The sequence below is a fragment of the Lemur catta genome, chromosome 9 (genome assembly GCF_020740605.2).
Source record: "Lemur catta isolate mLemCat1 chromosome 9, mLemCat1.pri, whole genome shotgun sequence".
Classification (NCBI taxonomy): domain Eukaryota; kingdom Metazoa; phylum Chordata; class Mammalia; order Primates; family Lemuridae; genus Lemur; species Lemur catta.
Genome location: NC_059136.1, coordinates 31,450,380 through 31,466,311, shown reverse-complemented (window position 1 = coordinate 31,466,311; position 15,932 = coordinate 31,450,380). Strand labels below are relative to the sequence as shown.

The 15,932-nt window shown below is 41.5% G+C and overlaps 1 pseudogene; it reads right to left on the bottom strand.

Annotated features, from left to right (window-relative positions):
- Positions 1–9,328: 9,328 nt before the first annotated feature.
- Positions 9,329–10,350, bottom strand: LOC123644388 (annotated as a pseudogene).
- Positions 10,351–15,932: the final 5,582 nt, after the last annotated feature.

Here is a 15,932-nt window from a genome sequence, read left to right as displayed (position 1 = left end):
CTGGGCGACATAGTGGGACTCCATCTCTAAAAGCAAAAACAAACAAAAAAGAAAATTATTTCATATTTTTATTTCTGATAAAATCTGAGAAATCAGAAGTAACAAGATTGTGGCAGGGCTTTTGAGACCTATCTGGAATTGCTAATTGCATCTCCTGCACGGTGGTAGATGGCAATGGCTGCCTGGAGAAGAATTCTCCATGTCATATCAACTAGCAATGTCTACCCTGGACATAGAGTGGAAGTGTGGCCATATACACACGGTCTGGGTATTTGTTTCTTCCCATCGGGTTAAACCTAGGCCATGTGAACATAACAAATTATCTAGTGAAGGTAGGTAATAGCTAGGTACTAACTCAGAGATCCAGCCTTGGTGAAAGTCCCTGCTGGGCAGAGCTGAAAGTGAAAGATATGGTGACACGTGGACCCCATGTTATTACCCGGAACTGAGCTCAGGGTGATAAGCACTTCACGTGCACTATTTCTGATCCTTCCAACAATTCTGCAAGCTAGGCACAAGCATGCCCATTTCATAGATTAGGAAACTGAGTTACTAAGAGTTTAAGTGACTTGCCCAGATTTTTACTGAACTGTTCAGTGTCAGGGCTGGAGTCTGCTCCCTGCACTCTTTCGTTGGGCCACACCGTGTACCCAGGAAGGAAAGGGAACAGACCATCTGACTAGACAATAAGGGGAGCTTTCTTTTTCCTCTGCCCCTGCTGAGTTATCCAGACAACCTCCTCAGGCTTCTATTCGGCTTTGACTCCGGGATGAAACCTGGGCTTTTGCCACAGACAGTTGGGTGGGTCCTCCGGTGGTTGGGAAAAGCCTGTGTTTTGCCCCAGACAGGTCAGCTCAGGCCAGGAGCACGTTCTTCACGGACTCACCTTGAGAAAGTCATTTCTCTGCAGGCAGAGGCAGGGCCGGATGCTGAGTCAGGGCTGCCTGGACCTGAGGTGGTTTTTCTCTCAGAACTGGAAGTGTAACAACCTGTGTTATGTCTGCCAGCCCCTCACCTGCGGGCCAGGAATCTGAGGGGCGTACACAGGCTCCTGATTGGAGCACAGCAACCATCTCTCCCCTCCATCTTGCACCCCCACGTCTCCGTATTGCCTTTGTGCTAACTCTGCGAAGGTTTCAATGTTAAGTAACCTTGAATAGGGAATACATTTGAATAGCTTGCAAAATAAGCAATATAAAAAAGTACTCAGGAAAGTTCCTTATTCCCATTCCTGTCCCCCATCCATTGAGCTCCCTACCCCCCAACATAATAACTACTTTTATTACCTTTGTGCACGCCCTTCCTGAGTTTCCTACAGAAAAGAAACACGTACGAATGTTTATGCTTATTGCTCCACTTCTATTACAAAAAAATTAACGTATTGTAAACACCCCTTTTCACCTTATTTCAAGTACCAATTTATCCTGAAGCTCTTACAATACGTAAAGAATATCTCATTTTTTCTGGCATATGCACATATTCCATCAAATGGATATACAAGGATTAGTCTTCTCTCGATGGACACTATGTATGTTTCCAACTTTTTACTGCAAGCAATGGTACAATAATTTGTCACTTAGTAACTGAGCAAGGTTATCAGTTGGATAAATTCCCAGAAATAGGATTGGTGGTTCAAAGGGTATATGCTTTTATAACTTTGCAAGTCTCATCAAATTTGCCCCTTCATAGAATTTGTACCAATTTATACTCTCACCAGCAATTTGCCAGTTTCCACCCAACTTCTCCAACAGAATGTGTTGTTAATATTTAAATTATTTACCAATCTGATCGGTAAAAAGTGGTATTCAGTATTGTTTTCATTTTATTTTATTTTATGTTGTATCTTTTTTATGTTTAAAATCCATTTATGTTTTATACTCTAAACTTTCTATTCATACATCTCCTGCCCATTTTTTGTGTTATTAATCTTTTTCATATTTATTTCTGAGAGACAGCTTAATCTATAGCATGATTTGCGAATAGTTTTCCCAGTTTGTCTCTTTTTTTTTTTTTTGATTTTGCTAATGGTTTTACTTTGCTAGGTAGGAATTTGAAAAATTTTTATATAGTAAAATTTATCAATCAATTATTTTATGAATATTGGATTCTGAGACATAGTTAAATAAGACTTCTTACTCCATATTTTCTTCTAGAACTATTATGGTTTAAAATTTTGCCTTTAAATGTTTTATCCATTTGTAGTTCATTCTAGTGTATGAAGTAAACTCTGTTTAGACTGATATTACATTGGTCTACTATCCTTTATTGAATACCTGATCTTTGCTGACTTAAAAAATGCCACCTTTATCTTATCTTATACTGAATTCTAGAATGCATTTGATTACACTTATCATTAACTTTCTATCCTGTTTCACTGAACTGTTTATGTGTCAGTGCCATACTAATTTAATTAATAATTAATTAAATTGATTAATTATTAAGGATCATATCATATTTTAATATCTGATATGACTGCCCCCACATTGTTTTTTTCTTCAGATTTTTTCCTTGTTTGTTTTCAATATGAACTTTAAAATCATATAGTTTACTTCTGAAACAGAAACAAAAACTTGATGTTTTTACTGAGATTATATTAAATCTAGAAATAAACATGGAGCTTTGGCATTGTTATAATGTTGAATCTTCCTAACCAAGGACAAGCCATATCTTTTCATTCGTTCGAGTCTACCGTTATGTCTTTCAGTAGACTTTATGGTTTCCTCCATAATTGGTCTTGCTTATTTCTTTAAAGTTTATTCCCAGATGTTTTGTTGTTTTATTGCTATTGATAATGGGTTTTTTCTTCTACTATATCTACTTTATCAATCAACATCAGTCAGTCACTAAAAAGAAATCCTATTTAGTATTTCAGTCCAAGGGACTTTAATACAGGAATTAGTTTCAAAATTACTAGAAATGATGAGGAGCAAAAGAGAAGGGGTGTTACCTTGAGATCAGAAAAGTGCTAACACCCCTCAGCTAGAGTTCATACACCTGTGCTACTTCTGTATTACAGGGGATCCTGCCTGTCCTAGAACCACTAAGGAGATGCCACTGCAATGGGGTCCCCTGCAGTTCTTAGTTGCCCCCCTTACGCTGCTGTTGTAGTTCTAGAGCGTCTGCCAGCAGTAGTTTGCCTTTCCCTTTCTTCAACTCTGCTCTGCCAATGTCTCCTATTGGCAAAACTTAACAGAAAGTGGGCTGCCCAGGTAGGTTGGAACGTTAGTTTTTAGTCTTCTAGCCCCTAAAGTTTAGGATAGAATAGAAAAGGCATGTGTGGGGCTGAAAGATAAAAGGATAAAGGTTAAAAATAAAAAGTACATTTACTCACTGTATATAGGTGTTATAAAAGTTTTTTGTTTTTATATAATCTTCACCTGACTGCTTTATTGAATTCCCATGCTTGCGGGTATTGTTTGTTGAATGTCTTCATTTTCCAGATAATGTCATTGTTTTACTTCTTCCTTTCCAAATGTCTAAATGACTTTTAGAAATTTTAAATGTTTAAAGTAATTTCCTAGTACCTTCATTAAAATATTAAATAAAATTGGTGATAATGAATATCCTTGTCTTGTTGACTTAAATAGAATTGCATCTTTGCTTCCTCATTAAGCATGATTGACTTTTGAATAGAGATAGAGCAATTTCACCATGTTAGGAAAATATTCCCCCTTTCCTATTTTATTACCTTTTTTAAAAAATACAAATTGGGTTAAATTTGTTAAATGATTTTCTGTTTCTATAGAAATGATCTTATGATTTTTTTCCACTAGATTGATTAATGTAATAAATTATATTAATATTAAGAGATTTTATAATATTGAACACATTCTTGAATTCTTTCATAAATTCTACCTGGTCATAATGAATAATTCTCTTAGTATGCTGCTAGATTTTATTTGTTAATATATTATGCAAAATTTTTGTATTAACATCTATTAGTGAGACTTTTTAAAATTTTTGTATACTCTTTCTCACGACTTGGTGTTGATTTTTTTTTTCTCTCTATGAAAGAATTATAAAAATTTCTCTTTTCTCTATGTACTGGAATGATATAATGGCATTGGAATTATCTACCTTTTAAAGATTTGGCAGACATCCTCTGTAAAAATGTTTTTACTTGATCTTTTTTTTATGGGGGGTGGGGAGAAAAAAATGGTTAACTTTTTGGCAACTTTTTATATTTATTCTTTGATGATAATAAGGTTTGGATTTTCATTATTTTCTGGGGTCAATTTTGGTAAGTCTTTTTTCTAGAAAACTTTTTATTTCACCTGGGTTCTAAAACATTATTTCAATTTTATTTTTATTATGAAAAATTTCAGACATATATTAAGTTAGAAGAGAATAATATAGTGACCTCCCACGTACCCAGGACCCAACAACTACGGATTCACAGCCAATCTGATTTATTTGTATTCCCACCCCACTTCCCACCACCCTCCTAAGTTTGGATTATTTTGAAGCAAACCTTTTGTCCATCCACAGACCTTTCAGTATATATCACTAAAAGCTAAGTATTCTTTTTAAATTTAACTATAATCACATAAAATGAATTATCAATTTTTAATATGGTCAAATATTTATTTAATATTAAAATTTCTCCAGATGTATCATAAGTATGTGGGGTGTGTGTATGTGTGTGTGTGTGTGTGTGTGTATGTGTATTCAGTTTATGTGTTCAAATTAGAGTCCAAATAAGGTCTAGATAATTACACTGGCTGTATATGTATCTTAAGTCTCTTAATTTATACTTTTTCCTATAAATCCTACCTCCTACTCCCCCATATGTCTGTTCTCAAAATTTATTTGTTGAATAAACTAGGTCATCTTCCTATAGTCTGAAATTTGCTGAATTTTTTTTCATTTAGCATGCTCCTGTTTTCCCTGTATTGCTCATTGATCTAGAGGCTAGATCAAATTCAGTTTCTTTTTTTTTCTTTTCTGACTAAAAATACTTTACAGGTGATGGTGTGTCAAATTTATTTCAGCATTGCAATCTCATGAGTCTTTTAATTTTCTTTCTTTCTGTGGTTCTTTCCTTTTTATTGAATCTTTTTTTTTTTCTTAAGCAGGTTAGATTGTAGCTCCTCTATTTTATTTTATTGTTTTTGAAATGAATACATTTTGGTTTCACTTACAGGTTTGAGTTGAGCTTTTAAACTGAAAGTTACTTCTCTCTAGTCATATATTTTAATGTTCTTTTTCTGACTTCTTGTGTGTAAGGCTCAATTTTTTTTTCATTTTTATATAATTTTTTAAGTCTATGAATTTTACTCTGAGCACTTTACCCATATGTTTTGATGTGTTATTCTTCAAACATTCTGCAATCTGGGATTGTAATTCCCTTTTGACCAAGAGTTATTTAAAAGAGAAGACTTTTTAAAGTTTCCAATTAAAATGACCTTTTCTGTTTTCAGTTTTTATTATTAATTTCTAGCTTTATTGCATTGTGGTCAGAAAATAATTTGTGTCGTTTTTACCTTTTGGAATTTGTTAAGGTTTTATTTGTGACCCAGTATGTTCAATTTTAGATGTTCCAAAGACAAGAAAAAAAAAAGAAGTGTTTTCAAGGCTCAACATTTGAAATACATTCCCAACATGGCTTATACATTATATTTTTAATTTTTTTCTGTCTTGATTTTTGGATCTATCAGGGACTGAGAGTAAATGAAGATGCATTAAGTTCTAAAAACCAATGTGTTTTTGCCTATTTCTCCTCTTAACTCCTATAACTTATCCTTTATGAATGTTGCTACTATTATATTTAGTTATCAGTATTTGTAACTGTTTAATTTTCATCATGAATTATACACTTTGGTATTAGAAGTTTCTAATTCTATACCATTTAATGCTTTTCTTGCCAGAATTCCACTTTGTCTGACATTGAAATTGTGACCACTGCTTTCTCCTTTGCTTTTGCCTATCCTTGTATTTTACATTTATATTAATCCCTTTATTTCCATGTATCTAAATGTGATACATTATAGATGAGTTTTTTATAATTCAATTTGAGAACTTTTTTCTTTAATAGAAAGCTAAATCCATTTATATTGACTGATATGACAAACAACATTTAGTGTAAATTTTGTCATATATTAAATAATTTAATGTAATTTTTTTTGCTTTAATAGTTTAAAATTTTAAAATGTGACCTGTTTTGTTGTGTATGTAATTCTTATAAAATTTGGAAAGTTAGCATTTTTATTATAATAATTATCTTTATAAATATACCTAGGCCTTCTATTTTTTTAGAAAGTTTCTTTTGGTTCACTCCCACAAGTAATAATAAAATCCCTATGTTTCCTCTTCCTTTTGCCCATTTTAGTTAAGACTATTATCTTTCTTAGCAATTACTTTTGAACTGTTAAATATGCTCAGAATGCTACTATTTGATTAGTCAATTTTAAACAATAATTTTTAGACTCCCAGCTATTACAGATGAAGCTATCAGCACAATTAACACACCTCCCACCCAGCTTTCCTTAGCTGTATTTGCATTCCACTGTCACCTTAATTCCATTTTTGTTTTAGTCTGAGTTTGCTAGTTAAATATACTCCATGCTCATGGCCAATCTTTTGCCAAAGTTCTCCAGTGATATTTTGGCTAGCTGAAATGAAGTTTATCTGTTAGTAGTCCCCTCAAGAAAGACATATGAGAACAACATTTCCTGAGTGCTTGCATATTTAAACCTGTTTATCTGTAAGGTCAGGTTTGCTGGGTATAAATGCTTGACTCAGGTGTGCTCTCCTTAAGGAAGTTGTTGATCCACAGTCTCCTGACATGGAGCTGTGACCTATAGGAAGTCAACTTGATTTTTAACCCCTTTATATGTGACTTGATCTTTTTGCCTGTCTGTCCAAACAATTTTTTAAAATTTTTAGTTCAATAACTTTATAGGCAAATGTAATAGTATTGACTGCTTTGGGTCAGTTTTCCCTGGAACAGAGTACCCTTTGAATATGTAAATTCAAGTTTTCTTTTATTTGAAGAAAACAAATAAGTCAGTCTCTTTAGCCATAAAATGCATTTAATATAATATTTCCTACCATAGGGTCGTTGTGAAGATTCATGCGCTAATGTTTGGGAGCTGCATGTCTCAGCATCTGATTCCAGTTAGAGAAATGGGACTATTCCTCTTCTTCTTATTGTTATTACTATTTTAAAAGTATTATATGAGTGCCTTCTCTGTGCTAAGAATAAAGCAATGGTAGAAATGGGTAAGCCACACACTTCATTCTCAAATGCTGAAATCACGTGTGGTCATCAGTGTGGTGTGTGCTGTCCCAGTCTAAACACACAATACCACAAGAGCCCCATGGAGGGACCTAGGAATCAAGGAGGGTCAGGGAAGTTCTCATGGAGGCACTGAGCGTAATTAATTCTTAATTACGCTGAATGTTAAAGTCAATGTGGGAGGAAGAGGGGAAATCAAGTGGGAAGTCGGAGAGAGCTGGGGACATTTTGGGCAAAGAGAACTGCAGGAGCAAAGGCTTGGAGGTGAGAGAGACCATGGCATGTTTGAGGAACTGCACATGGCCGTGGAGGGGACAGCCTTGGGAAGGGAAGCGGGAGAACAGGTGGAGCCACATCCTGCAAAGCCTTGGGAGCCAGAGGAGGAGCTGGGCTTCTTGGTGTAAGCTGTGCGGAGCTTCTGCAAGACTGTAAACAGAATGTCCTGGTTAAATGGTGGCTTTGTTATTGGTCACTCTGGATACAGGATGGGCAACGGAATGAGGAGAGTGGCAAGACCAGGGAGGACAGGAAGAGGGACATTCTGCTCATCTAGGCAAGACTTGCTAGTGTTCTGGCCACAGTGGCATCCATGTGCATCAGGCCCCCGCCAGCATGCTTAAGTGAACCCATGGTCCCAGTGGGATGAAGAAGAGTGGACAATTCCAAGACAAAGCATGGCACAACTCAATTGGCTGCCTCAGATGGATGAAGAAGAAGAATTAGTTGAGATGATGCCCTGGATTTCTGGCTTGAGCAAGTACAAGCTTGGAAGCCGTTCACAAAGACCAGAAACACCGGGGAAAGATTCTGAGCCTGGTGTCAGGCCAGTGGAGGTGCCTTAGGGACATGGTCTCAGAAATGTCCAGTGAATGATTTGTTAACTATTTCTGGAGAAGGAAAAAAAAATTCTGACCTCATCTGGAGTGATCATGTTGCAGATGGCATCTGAAGGCAGGGCACATCTCTTACCTTCCATGGATTAGAAATTTATTTCTCAAGATATAGTCATGGACATTCTGGACCAGTCATTCTCAACAAGGACAATTTTGCCCCTAAGGGATATTTGACAGTGTCTGGAGACATTTTTGGTTGTCACAACTGAAGAGAGGATACTACTGGCATCTAGTGGGTAGAGGCCAAGGATGCCGCTAAACACCTTAGGATGCACAGGGCAGCCCTCCTAGCAAAGAACTAGGTGCAAATTGTCAACAGAGTAAAGTGACCTGATACATAAAGCAACAGTAAGATCTCAATGCCTGAGAACTCAGTGTGTTACCCCAATGGCTGAGTTCATATCCCAAATCCCACCTCCTACCTGAGTGACCAGCTGAGCAATTCACTTGCTCACCCAAGCCCCACTTTTCTCACTTTTGTTTTATTTTTTTCCAAGATAATTAATTTATTGATTATACATGAAAAAGGATGATACACAAGCTTCATTCCCATCTATAACTTTATCTGGTACCATTATTCAACTTAGATGTATTGGCCAACAATCATCTCTATAGCCAACATTTCCATGATTTTGCCTGGGCAACTCCTTTTACCGGTGAGCTTCAGGTCACAACAGTAACCGTCAGTTCAACCACACCAAGGTTTCTGAAGACAATGGTTTCTCCGCCCACACAGGTTGTGAATAAATTTCACATAGAACCTGGCATCACCCTGAAGGAATTTTACATTCACATTCTTGGGGAAGTTTACCAAAATGGCTTCAGCATAGACTAACTTTATACAGCACATTAAAAAAAAGACATTTATTCAGTGTCATAATCAGACTATTATATTTAGCAATCAACAGCATGGGTGCAAAAAAAAAACTATATTAAAACCCTTTGTTGGAATGCTTTACACTTTGCACAGAACAGAAACTAAAATAACCTGTTATACAATTAGTCACAAATACAGTCCTGGGGTTTTTTGCCCAACACAGGAGTATTGTCTAAAACATGTCATCTTTGTAGCAGCGAGGCTCTACCACCACTGCAGAGCCCACAGAATTGTTGAGTCCACAAATCTCTTTTAACCAGTAGCTTCCCCGTCATTTCTCTGGCTCTCCTCTTCTGCTGAGCTTTGTTTCCTGGAAGTAAATTAAAATTTTCTGCCCCTGGCATAGCCACCGCTGCTACTGGAACAGCCATAGCCAGCTTGGTTTCACGGTTGGCAAAGTATTGGCCTCCACCACCACAGGGGAAAGATATTCTGCTTCCAAAGTTTCCTCCATTCATGGGTCCAAAATTTTAAGATTGGTTGTTATAATTGCCAAAATCATTGTAGCTTCCACTCCCTCCAAAATTGCTTCCATCATTACCAAATCCACTGTGGCCATCCCCACTGCCACCACCACAGCTGCCACCAAAGTCACCACAACCACTGAAGTTTTCTCCAGGATCAAAGTTGCCATTCCACCAAAACCACCTCCACCAGCACCACCAAAGTTTCCAGAACCTCTTTGACCTCCTTGGCTGGGTGAAGCACTGGCCATCTCCTGCTTCGACAGGGCTTTCCTTACTTCACAGTTGTGGCCACTCACAGGATGGTGTTTCTGGGTGACAGTCTTATCCACGGAGTCACAGTCGCCAAAGGTTACAAAAGCAAAGCCCCTCTTCTCACCACTGCCTCAGTCCGTCATGACTTCAATCACTTCAGTTTTCCCATGCTGTTCAAAATAGTCTCTCCAGTGATGTTCTTCAGCAACTTCTTTAATGCCACCAACAAAGATCTTTTTCACAGTGCAGTGGGCCCTGGTCTTTGAGAATCTTCCTGGAGACGACTCTCTTTGGTCCACGACTCTTCCATCCAGCTGGTGTGGACTTGCATGCACGGCTGCATCCGCCTCCTCCATAGTGGCACGTGTGACAAACCCAAAGCCCCTGGAGTGCTCGGTGTTTGGAGCTCTCATCGCCACACAGTCTGTGAGCATTCCCATTGCTCAACACGGCTCCTCGGACTCCCACGGCCTGTGGCAAAGCTCAGCCCTCAGGTGAGGAGCTTCTCAGCTGTTGGGGCCCTTCAAGAGACTCTGACTTAGACGTAACGGTGATGGGAAGAGAGACGTTAAAGATGCTTCCTCGGCAGGGTCCATAGGCAGAAAGGAGTAGGCTAATGAACATATCTGTGTTTTCTCATCTTTAAAATATGCACAAATCATCCTCACCTCATTAATTTCTTAGGGTGATCCATTAAATTATTCCGTGTTAAAACTTGGCATATATAAGTCCTCAACCCATGTTAGTTTTTTCCTCTTTCCTTACATATCCCGAGTCTCAGAAATCTCCTTTCCATGGACAGCTTGGGTGTGCCTGCCCTCCTCAACTGGGACCTGCGGGGCAGCGGGGTGGCAGACATGGTGGCATTCAGAGCTCAAGTCAACCTTTGGCAGCGTAGCAGGGGTCCCCATCACCTCTATCCAAAGGTGCCACCCCTGATCCCCTCTGTCACACGAATCTGCCTCAGGCTTGCCATGGCACGCAGCACTAATGGGATGATGACGCTTCTGCCTTTCTAGCTGGTCTGTCGCTTGCTTTTCCCACTAGACTCAGGAGGACAGGGGACCTGTCTGTCTTAGTCTCCTTTGTGCATAAATCACTGCCTGGAACATCGTGGGCACTCAATAAATATTTTGCACATGAATGAATGAATGCACAAAGAATTGTGCAACAGACAAGCAAAAAACAAAGCAGGCAGAACATAGTTATTAATATATTCACAGCCCTCTGCTACTCAGGGCTGAGTGTCTCCAAAGATGGGGCAGTGGCAGGGAGGTGGCCAGGTGAAATGGAATGGAGCAAGAGGATGTGCTGTGGTCCTCAGAGACTCAGCCCTGATCTTCCTCACCAAAACCACTGCAGAGCCTTCAGCTTCCCTGGCTGCTGCCACAGCCACAGAGGACCCTGCTGGAAGAGCACATGCTTAGAGCAGGTCTAGAGATGCTGCAGAGCTTCTTGAGCATGGAGCCCTGGGGGAGCCAATGTAGCATTTGAAGGAGGAGCTGACAGCCCAGGCTTCTTTATGTAGAAGGATTCGGGACTTTGGCTCCTGCATGGTGCAAACTGAAAGAGCACGTACAGATGGGTAAGTCCATGTCCTTGCTGCTCAGGGAAATACCCAGGTCTGGAGTGGGACAGGACCTGCCTGAGCCACATAGTAATGTGATGGAGGGATCGGGGTCCCAGAGAAGGTTTATAATCAGATTTAATTGCAGAAAGTGATTACTACTGGCTTGTCATTTACAGCCCTGTTACTAAAATTGCAGCAGCATCTGTGAAAACAGCCCCTTACATCCAACATCCTTCACTCCATGGTGGTTCAAAGCTCTCTCTGAGTCTAACCGGGTTGCTCCAGTGTTGGCTGTTAGGAAGCACTCCACTCTGCCCAGACACCCAACAACAAGAAGTCATTTGCTCAAAAGTGATTTCCTGAGCACACCTGTCTGAAAGCGGGGAAGCAGAGGAGTAAGATGCTGTCCTTCACCTTGAGTTCACAGTCCAGTGATGGAGGCGAGCCTGGGGGAGCAGCTTCACCTCGATCATAAATGGGTGGAAAGATGTTTGTGGGGTTTCTGACAACCACAGAAATCTGTTTAGAGTCAGAGAAACTGAGGCAGTTGGTCTAAGGAGCTTGTCTGGAAGGCTCCAGTCAAAATGGGGGAGGTGGGACCATGCAGGGGAGCCTCTTTAGTGTGACTTGAGAGTCTCATTAATGCTGCCCACAGAGATGTCCCCTTCTCCTCCCAGGCCCAAGGTAGAATTGGCTTCTCAGACCCCTCCAAGCTGTGTGGCCGCAGGTCCAGGCTTGGCCAGTGAGGTGTGGACAGAAGTGACCAGCGCCTGCCCCTCCAGTCTCTCTCCCCAGCGACCATGAGCAACAGTGCCCATGAGGGTGGTGGTCCCATCAGCCTGGGCCCTAAAGACAGGACACCAAGTGTGTGAGCCCCCACCCACTCAACAACAGTTATGTAGAGTAAGAAAAAAACCTTTGTCAGTTAAAGTCACTGAGATTTGGGTTTTAATGCACCCTGAGCGATACAACCCAACCCCAAATGACCTCACTCACAAAGTCTACAATTTAACCACTAGAAGCTTCTTTCAGGGTAAGGATTAATCCATGTCATTGTATTAGTCAGGCTTAGTTAGGCTATGGTGCAACAACAAAAATCCCTGGCATCTCAAGGGCTTAACGTGAGAGTTATTTCTCGCTCAGATCAGAGCAGGACTTGGGCTGGGTGGCCTTTCTCCATCCTGCACCCGTGCCACCAGGAGCACATGGCCTACAGGGTTGTTGTAGCAGGAGGGAAGGGAGGAGGTATACTGATCTGTACTGACAAAAGTCACTTGGCTCACAGTCCATGGCCAAAAATAGACACGTGGCCCCAAACAAACTGATAGGATCTGGGATGGCTGAGTTTTACGTGTCAACTTGAATGGGCCGTGGGGTGCCCAGATTGAACATTGCTCCTGGTGTGTGTGAGGGTGGTTTTGGATGAGGTCAGCGTTCAAATCAGTGCACTCAGTCATAGATTGCCCTCCCCAGTGTGGGCGGGCATCACCCACTCCATAGAGGGCCCAAATAGAACAAGGCAGAAGGAGGAGGAATCTGCCCCATTTTTTCCTGCCTGACTGCTTGGGATGGAACATCTCTTCTCACCTTCTCCTGCCCTCACACTGGGATGGACACCATTGGCTTCCCCGGTTCTCAGCTGCTGGGACTGAGACTGAATTACAACAACGGTTCTACCAGGTCTCCAGCTTGCAGACAGCAGATCGTGGGACTTCTCAGCCTCCATAATCACGTGAGTGAGTTAATCATAATAACTCTCTCCCTCTGTCTCTCCACACATGCACACACACACACACACACACACACACACACACACACACACACACACACACTTTCTATAGTTGCTTCCTAGAAAATTCTGCTTAGATATACATTAGTTCCCTCTCCTGTGGACTCCAGGCCTAGCACAGCCCCTGCAGATGGTAGGCACTCTTGGGCCTTTGTCATGCTGAACTAAGCACCTTTTTCCTGTGGGATCTCAAGGAAATCCTGTAACCTCTCCATGCCTTGGTTTCCTCGTCTGGAAAACCGGGCAGCTACTACAGCCAATCTCACAGGGTTCTTGTAATGAATCAATGAGCTAATATAGGGGAAGTATTTAGAACGGTCCCTGACACGTAGTAAAAACTATGCAAGTACTCACTGTTATTTTTGTTATCTCTGTTTACTGTTATTTACTCTCCCCCACCAGCCCTCCCGCACACACCACGTTCTGGCCAGAGGGAGCTCCGCAGGTATGCGCCCCGCCCTCCCTTCTTCACTGTACAACTGAAATTATCCCACACGCCGCCCTTCTTAAAAATGTGCCTCTGGACGCTCACACAAGTAAAACCGTTTTTTTATAATGGTCTGAGACCAGAACCTAGCTACATTTTACATGGGCGCCCGAAGGCGTTTTTGAGCACACTGTTACTATTTCCTGAATTTTCTAGGAAGCAACTACAGTGTAAATAGAGGGAAGTTTGTGCTTTGTTTGGTCTGGAGTTTTTTCAAGAATTTCTCACTGTTTTGGAAAATCAAGTCACTCATAGCATTGCTACTCACGGTCTTTGAGTCACCAGCAAAACACACCCAAGTCAGCCTGTGTCTGTAACCGCACATCCACGGTGGTTTCTCACTTACAGATACGGGGAACCTGACTGCTGCATCACGTCTTCCAGCATGGCCACACCCCGGCATTTGCATATTGAAATACATATTACTGTATTACAAATTACTTTTCTTTTGTTTCTCCTTTATGTATAAAAGTTAGAGCATTATATTAACTGTCTTTAAAATATATATATAAGTAGATCATACTATCTACAAGTTTGATTTCAGATAGTAAAGGATATTTATTTTAAAAGCGGTGCATGGAGTTATTGGTTTTAGCTCATTTTTAGGAAATAAATAGGTCGGAAGGAGGAAGCTGAGAGAAGTTACCTCATGTTTCCCAGTCATTCTTCCCTGGCCTTCTGCACTGTACTTTCTTGCAGCCTCTAAGATATAGGCAATATTTCCAGGTGTGGTGGCTCATACCTGTAGTCCCAGCTACTCTGGGGGCTGAGGTGGGAGCATTGGTTGAGGCCAGGAGTTCGAGGCTGCAGTGAGCTGTGATTCTGCCACTGCACACCAGACAGGGCAACAGAGCAAGACCCTACCTAGAGAAAGAGAAGATATAGGCAATGTCCATGCCTCCTTGCCGTTCTACATCTCTAGAAATAATTAATTTCCTTTGTTCTTCTGTCCTGGAGGGTTTTGTTTGTTTTTTTAGAGGGAACCGTGACAGTCTGGGAGGCAGAGGACCTCAGTTTGAGTTTTCTGCTGGTAACCTTTAGACACAGCACTTCTGTGGGCCTCTGTTCCCTCATCTGAAAAAGTGAGAATAATAGTCCCATCTCGGGGGAGCAGGGTATGTTTTGAGATCTGTAAGGTCCATAGGAACACAAGGCAGCAGGCCCAGCAGGGCTGAGACCACAGCCCTGAGAGAGAATAGATCAGGCCCTGCTGGAGAGCAGAGCATGCTGGGAAGAGCTCCGGGCTGGCTCTGCCCACCCGCTGGTCCTGTGACTCATGCCTGCTCTCTTTCCCTCAGTTTCCCCATCTGCAAAACAGGCACAGGGGCAGCACTAACTAGACGTATTCTCAGGCCCCTCTGCCCGCAGAAGCCCTCTGAAATTAATTTAGAGACAGACTTGTTCACAGAAAGCGGAAATATATTTATTCAGAAGAGACAGTTTCTGCGAGGGGTTCATTTTGTGTCAACTTGACCAAGCCAAGGGTGCTTAGATTAAACATTTTCCTTCTGGGTGTGTCTGTGAGGGTGTTTCTGGATGAGATTAGCGTTGGAATCGGTGGAATCCGTAAAGCACAGTACCCTCTGGGATCCAAAGACGGAGGAAGGAGGAATTGGCTAAACTGGAACATCCCATCTTCTCATGCTGCTGGACTGGGACTTCCACCATCAAATGCTCTCAGGCCTTTGTTCTCAGGCTGCAATTGCACCCCCGGCTTTCCTGAATCTGTAGCTTGTCGATGCAGATCGTGGGACTTCTCAGTGTCCATAATCACATGAGCCAATTCCTCATGACAAAAGTCTTCATTATCTGTATCTGTATCTGTTGTTTCTCTGGGGACCCCTAATACATTCCATCTTAATAGTGGAAAGAAGGAAGCTAAGCCCAATTGTTCCACTGCCTTGGAAGAAATAATTACTCTCGGAGGGTAAGGTGATAACAGTTATTTCCACATGCTGAGCCACAGGCAAAGGGCTTTCACTCACACCCTGGGTTAGCACAGGGGTATCCATTCTCTCATCTGAGTCACACCCGCTCTGGCCAGGCCCCTCGCTGGCACACCACCACGTAGCTTGCTCTCGGCCAATGGAGGAGGTGGGTGCAGAAGAAAGCTGAGCCCAGGCTGTGTGCTGGCCATGGTGACTGTGGTAGCCCAGAGAGCTACGGTGGGGAGTGCATAGCAGGGCGCTTAACCCAGCCAGGGCAGGTGGGTGTCAGGGGAGGTGCAGAGGAGGCAGAGCCCTTGGGCTAATGTTTCTAGACAAAGAGAAGGATTGGAAGGCATGGTAGTTCCAGACAGTGGGAACAGCCTGTGCAGAGGAGCCATGGCATGAGAAAATGTGATGGGTTTTAGGATTCAT